We start from the raw sequence: 7,357 nt of genomic DNA, 5'->3' as shown, positions 1-7,357 counted from the left end.
TTGAGGCTGAAGAAGGCCTGAGCTCATTATCAGAAGAGCAGTCCACCTAAACAGGCTGATAAAACATTTCACTCCAGGAAAGCAGGAACGATAATATGCCCCTTTACTCCACTCCCTAAAGAAATACACATGAGATGTTCACTTGATGAAAATAAGGTGAAATTATGTATAAATTGACCCTCAAACTTATACAAGTCAACTAAGACAGATATATAGATGAAGATATGTGGATATTGTTTTGAAATATGCAATTATTCTATTGTAATCATGGCTTGTTGTATATGAAGTATTTATGGGTCATAGTAAACCACAATTGTAACTATTAAAAAAGTGGTTTTATAATGAAAAGTACCATAAGTAGTTGTTAAACAATTTATTTAGAAAGTGTTCACTGTAAAAAAAAAGAAAAGTTGACTTAACTTAAAATTATAAGGCAACTTGCTGCAGATTTTTTTGAGTTGACTCAACTAAAACATCTCTATAGTTGAGTTGACTCGACTATAACATCTCCAGTTGAGTAAACTATATTAGTTGAGTCAACTCAAAAAATCGGTGCAGCAAGTTGCCTTAGAATTTTAAGTTTAGTCAACTTTTCTTTTACAGTGTGTATTAATAATCATTGTAACCATATATTGAGAAAATAGTTTATTAAGAAAAACACCTGAACTTGTTTTATAAAGATTTTTATTATGAAGCTGGTTTATTAGGGAAAACACTGTAACTTGTTTTATAAATATTTTTATTATGAAAATATTTTTTAAAGAAAAGCATACCACACTGAAGGTTGTAAGCATTTATTAAGCAGATGATGGTGGCAGAGTAGAAAGGAATTGAAAATGTATTAGAAAGAGCTTTGCAAAAGAAAGGAGAAAAATGCCATCATTGCCATCTATGTGTTGAGGACGAGATACAGAAGATACAGCCATGATGGAAAGGTCCAGAAAAAGAGGACAAAGAGACGAAGAGTTTTATATGTGAAAGTCCTAAGGGGTCTTCCAGAAATAATGACAGTTCAAGATTTTGTGTTTGACCAATTGGCTGTAAAACACTAAATGTATGCAGATGGAGTTTCCAGGAGGAGTCCCAAGACAATCCCAAGACAATTATCATCAAAAGGCCCCTTGCATGTGAACACAACCCAAGGGCACACACTGGAATGCACCTAAAAGAAAATGAATACAGAAATGATTAGGATACTACTTGACTGTTGAATTTTTAATAAGAATAAAGTAATCATTCAAAAGGATATATATAATTTAATTGAAGAAACAGGGGATTCTGTTTCAGTACGTACAGTAAAGGAGGTATTGTCAAAATTTCACCTGTAGTAAGTCAGTGTGGGATAGTGTAAGCCAATAAGAAAACACTACAGGCTTTGGAACAGGAAAAATACTTTAGGGGAATTACTGTAATTTTTTTTAATTAATATTTGTATACTGAACGTACAGTAAGGGAGATACTGTGAAAATTCCACCTGTAGTAAGTCAGTCTGGTCAGTAGGAACATACTGCAACCTTTGGAACACGAAAAAATACTTAGGGTGAATTACAGTAATTTAAAAAAAAAAACATAATTTGTCAACTGTATGTACAGTAAGGGACTTTTTGTCAAAATTTCACCAGGTAGTAAGTCAGTGTGGTCACTAGGAACATGCTACAACCTTCGGATAGTAAAAAATCCCTTTGGTGAATTAATGTAATTTTATTCTAAAAATATTTATGTACATTATGTAAAGTGAGGCAGGTTTCCTAAATACAATCATTATAATGCATTTTTTATTGTTGCTAAAGTACAATCAATAGCATTAGAACACATAATGTGAGAGAGATTTGCTGGTACATCTGTACTTTGCAAAAATGTAGTTGTCTGTTTGCACACAATGGAAAAAATAGACCTTTTTAGACGGTCCCTAATCTTCTTTACCACACACATTGAATGTTCAGTGAACAGTTGCAACTTTGTATGCCATTAAAACAACATTTGCCCGTTTTGATTGATTGTGGAGAGTGTTGTAGTTCACCATCTTTGTCCTAAAGATCATGTAGCTGCTTTTATTTAGCAAAAATGTGCTTTATTGCGCTTGTTATTGAGACGTGAAAGTGCGAATATGCGAATATAAAACCAACTTTACCTAAGTACATCACAGGACATTGAACTACAGGCCTGTGCTTCAATCCACCATGTACATCCACCATTCCAACACAAAACATCATAAATTAACTACCTTAGCTTTCCATCTTCATGAAAGTACCGATACATCACAACAAAATGTTCCACACATAAAATAAAATACATTCTTTTAACTCACCAAGTCCCGTTCGGCAATGAACACAAGTATGAAATATCGCCAGGTCACGGCAGGTTGGAACACACAACAAAACAAACAAAAAAAAACTCCTTCAAGGCACAAAATTAACTTTAAATGGACTCTTTACTTATTCTTCTTGTTTTCCTCTGTTTTCAGCAGCAGCTCTACAACGACTGTCTGCGTTTCTCCCTCGTTAACAAGCAGGAAAAAACAAAACAACCTGATTGGCTGTGGCTAGTCTCAGGAGTCACGCTGCAACGTGACTCTTCAAAATAAGAGTCTGAACACATTTTAAACCATGTTAAATGAAGAAAATAAATAAATAAATCAAATGAATTCACATATTTTTAACCCTTTTTCTATGTTCTTAAACCTAAATGAAACGTATGAAATAAAGCATTTGACTATTTTAATGCATTTTAAATTTCTTTTAACCTATTTGTTGCCTATCCATTGCTTGCAATGCATTTCTTTATGACTGTTTTTATTAACAACTTTAGTTTGAAATGGTGCTTTGTAACCAGGGTTACACGTGCACGATGTTATTTTTGAAAACGGAGGGGGAGAAATATTCGTTTCTCTAAATACCCGGCTATGTGTAAATGTGGCCTGAGACTGTTGTGTTACCAGACTTGGAGTGTTGCTCTTGTTGGTGTATGTTAAGCTTAAGTGTGTTGTTACGCTTAAATGTGTTGTTACGGCTGTAGTGTGCAGCTTTGAATTGCTTGCCCATTGTTGAGTGTTGGAGCAGTAGGGAGTGGGTGCCATTTTTCTTTTCTCATTTTCTCCTGTTTTTTGTTAGTTAGGAAGTAAGGTAAGAGTTCTGTTGTTTATTTGTGTTGATTGTTGTAGGTCAATTAGGTGTTCCTTCTACCGGGTAGTGAGATCTTTTGTTTGATTTGGCTTTACCTGCTCCTGAAGAACAGGCTTCATTTCTTTTTCTTTTGGAGCTGTTTGTTTAGGATTCTTTTTGCACTGTATTTATCACTTATTGTAAATAAATGTATTGGAAATCTTACTTTGTGTATTGTGTGCTGGGACTCAGATAGGTTAACTTTTCTTTGTCGCTGTTCATTTTAGCTTTAAAGCTACTTTCCCTTTTGCCCCTAGAAAATGAATTGGGAACGTAACAGTGGTATTGTGTAATTATTCGAATAGAATTGAGTCTTTTCTCTCTGTTTTGCATGCGTCGTCATAATCATTATTGTTATTGTTGTTATTATTATTTTAATAAATTGTTTTGCCTCTGTCACAGTGTATTCTTAACCTGAATTAGCACTGTTCATATAGGCAACACCAATAGGTGTCATGTAACACAAAATAAACCTATGTTTTCTTCATGATACAGGGCATAATCTTAGTTTCGTTTTTATTTTGTTACCATTAGACATCACTGGGTTTTAATTTGAGGTATGAAAACCTGACGATGCCACATATTGAAACACAAATTCATATAACATATTAATTAGCCTGTCATTTTCTTCATTTTCTAAGTCAATAAAGGTTATGTTAAATGAATAAATGTAGTGTAAATGTTGTAATGAAACCAACTGTACCGTTCAAAAGTACTGTTTGTTGTTGTATTTTTCAAAACTTGAAACTTGTGTGTGTGTGTGTCAGGTGGATTTTTTTAATGTTTTTGAAATAAGTCTCTTGCACTGCTCCCCCAGCCTGCATTTATTTGATTAAAATATAGTAGCCTAGGCTATAAACTACAGTATTGTGATGTATTATTACCATTTTAAATAACAGTTTTCTATTTGGACATATATAAAAAAAAAATAAAAAAAAAAAATTTTTTTTTTTTTTTTTTTCTGATTTCTAATTGTAATAACGATCTCATAGCTTTATTTCTGCAATTGTAAATGCAGTGAAAATATATTATTGGCACTTCTGTGTATGCACTGCAAAGATGTATTTTCCTTGAATGATTTAATTTGACTGGTGTTACCGTCCCAGGACGTATGCATTTGCGTTTTCTAATGGGTAAGTGTCATTCATTGATTTATTGAGTGTGTGTGCGCGCGCAGCCAATGGACCCAATTGCCTGCTGGGAGTTGTAGTTTTGTTGTACGTTGTATTTATACCACAGAAAGGACCTGTCTTTCACTTCGATGGTAACTAAAAAAAAATTCAAGCTGCGATTTTTCACGATGGATATCCTCGCGCGATCGAGTGTAGATTGTGTTAAACACGACAAGAACCAAAAATTCTGCGTTTATTCCTTAAAACAGTCGGTATTTCCCATATTGCTTCTCCTTTGCAGCTGCCATTGGCGCACGTCACAATTATAAGCGCCTGCTATTGGCGTAGGCAATGTTTACAGCACGATTATCAAGTATGTGGTGCGAACGCAACGGAACAGTCAGATTTACCATAAATGAACATGGTGAGTAACATTTTATAAACAATATTGTCAATATTGTTTGTTTTCCCTCTATTTTGCTGACGAGAATTTCAAAATAAAGCCCTACCAGAGTCTCAATGCAACAACAGACAGTGATTGAACCGTGAATTTTGTGAACCATTACATAATCCTATATAGGCTAATTATAAATTCAATTGTTATTATACTTTACAATATTACTGTTTGTTGTTGTATTTTTCAAAACTTGAAACTTGTGTGTGTGTGTCAGGTGGATTTTTTTAATGTTTTTGAAATAAGTCTCTTGCGCTGCTCCCCCAGCCTGCATTTATTTGATTAAAATATAGTAGCCTAGGGTATAAACTACAGTATTGTGATATATTATTACCATTTTAAATAACAGTTTCTATTTGGACATATATTAAAAGGTTTTTTTTTTGTTTTTTTTTGTCCAATTTCTTGTGCTCCTCCCTGTCCTAATCTAGGTGATGGGACCTACCAGCTGTTCCTCATCAATGGCAAGAGGATCCAGTATTTAAGCAGAGCCGGGGGGGAGAGAGAGAGACTGGGACTGGGACTGGGACTGGGACTGGGACTGGGACTGGGACTGGGACTGGGACTGGGACTGGGACTGGGACTGGGACTGGGACTGGGAGAGGTTTCTTCTCCCAAGAGCCTGAGGCCCCGTTTACACGATGGGAAAACGCAGATATTTCCCTGCGTTTTGGCCTGTCATTTACACGAAAACGCAGTTTTTATCCCAGAGAACGATTATTTCTAAAAACTCCGGCCAAAGTGGAGATTTCTGAAAACGCCGGTTATGTGTTGCCGTGTCAACTGGGAGAAACGGGGTTTTAGGTTCTCAAACGTCACATTATGCGCCAGAAAATGCTTACGTCATGTGAGCGCCCTATGTTCAGAGTTTGTTCCATACTGTCTATGAGTTTGTTTGGCTACTATTTGATCATGGATGCTGTTAAAGTGGTACTCATTTTTACTTTTGTGAAAACGCTTTTGGCCTGTTTGCATTTGCCGCGCTGTCTGTCCACACGAACGAACCTCGCGCCATGTCTATTGTTTTGAAAGGAACAGGAAGTCGCTCGTGCTATTCGTCGTTGTCGATTTTGAGGATTCTGATTGGCTTGCATGGCTTTATCCTTCTCCTTACACTGCCGCCCCTTTGTATTTATGCGGGTTGATGTAAACGACAACTTTTTTTGAAAACGATATTGCGTGCACGATGTTATTTTTGAAAACGGAGGGGGAGAAATATTCGTTTCTCTAAATACCCGGCTATGTGTAAATGTGGCCTGAGACTGTTGTGTTACCAGACTTGGAGTGCTGCTCTTGTTGGTGTATGTTAAGCTTAAGTGTGTTGTTACGCTTAAATGTGTTGTTACGGCTGTAGTGTGCAGCTTTGAATTGCTTGCCCATTGTTGAGTGTTGGAGCAGTAGGGAGTGGGTGCCATTTTTCTTTTCTCATTTTCTCCTGTTTTTTGTTAGTTAGGAAGTAAGGTAAGAGTTCTGTTGTTTATTTGTGTTGATTGTTGTAGGTCAATTAGGTGTTCCTTCTACCGGGTAGTGAGATCTTTTGTTTGATTTGGCTTTACCTGCTCCTGAAGAACAGGCTTCATTTCTTTTTCTTTTGGAGCTGTTTGTTTAGGATTCTTTTTGCACTGTATTTATCACTTATTGTAAATAAATGTATTGGAAATCTTACTTTGTGTATTGTGTGCTGGGACTCAGATAGGTTAACTTTTCTTTGTCGCTGTTCATTTTAGCTTTAAAGCTACTTTCCCTTTTGCCCCTAGAAAATGAATTGGGAACGTAACAGTGGTATTGTGTAATTATTCGAATAGAATTGAGTCTTTTCTCTCTGTTTTGCATGCGTCGTCATAATCATTATTGTTATTGTTGTTATTATTATTTTAATAAATTGTTTTGCCTCTGTCACAGTGTATTCTTAACCTGAATTAGCACTGTTCATATAGGCAACACCAATAGGTGTCATGTAACACAAAATAAACCTATGTTTTCTTCATGATACAGGGCATAATCTTAGTTTCGTTTTTATTTTGTTACCATTAGACATCACTGGGTTTTAATTTGAGGTATGAAAACCTGACGATGCCACATATTGAAACACAAATTCATATAACATATTAATTAGCCTGTCATTTTCTTCATTTTCTAAGTCAATAAAGGTTATGTTAAATGAATAAATGTAGTGTAAATGTTGTAATGAAACCAACTGTACCGTTCAAAAGTACTGTTTGTTGTTGTATTTTTCAAAACTTGAAACTTGTGTGTGTGTGTGTCAGGTGGATTTTTTTAATGTTTTTGAAATAAGTCTCTTGCACTGCTCCCCCAGCCTGCATTTATTTGATTAAAATATAGTAGCCTAGGCTATAAACTACAGTATTGTGATGTATTATTACCATTTTAAATAACAGTTTTCTATTTGGACATATATAAAAAAAAAAAAAAAATTTTTTTTTTTTTTTTTTTTTTTTTCTGATTTCTAATTGTAATAACGATCTCATAGCTTTATTTCTGCAATTGTAAATGCAGTGAAAATATATTATTGGCACTTCTGTGTATGCACTGCAAAGATGTATTTTCCTTGAATGATTTAATTTGACTGGTGTTACAATCCCAGGACGTATGCATTTGCGTTTTCTAAT

The 7,357-nt window shown here is 35.0% G+C and overlaps 1 long non-coding RNA gene across 1 annotated transcript; it reads right to left on the bottom strand.

Annotated features, from left to right (window-relative positions):
* Positions 1-667: 667 nt before the first annotated feature.
* On the bottom strand, positions 668-2,833 carry LOC309509839. The gene is made up of 2 exons (XR_014210087.1): positions 2,309-2,833; positions 668-1,162 (listed from the first exon to the last, which is right to left on the bottom strand). It is a non-coding gene; the product is annotated as an uncharacterized lncRNA (long non-coding RNA).
* Positions 2,834-7,357: the final 4,524 nt, after the last annotated feature.

Source organism: Leuciscus leuciscus (assembly GCF_965113295.1).
Source record: "Leuciscus leuciscus genome assembly, chromosome: 11".
NCBI lineage: Eukaryota > Metazoa > Chordata > Actinopteri > Cypriniformes > Leuciscidae > Leuciscus > Leuciscus leuciscus.
This window is presented reverse-complemented; position numbering and strand designations above follow the sequence as displayed.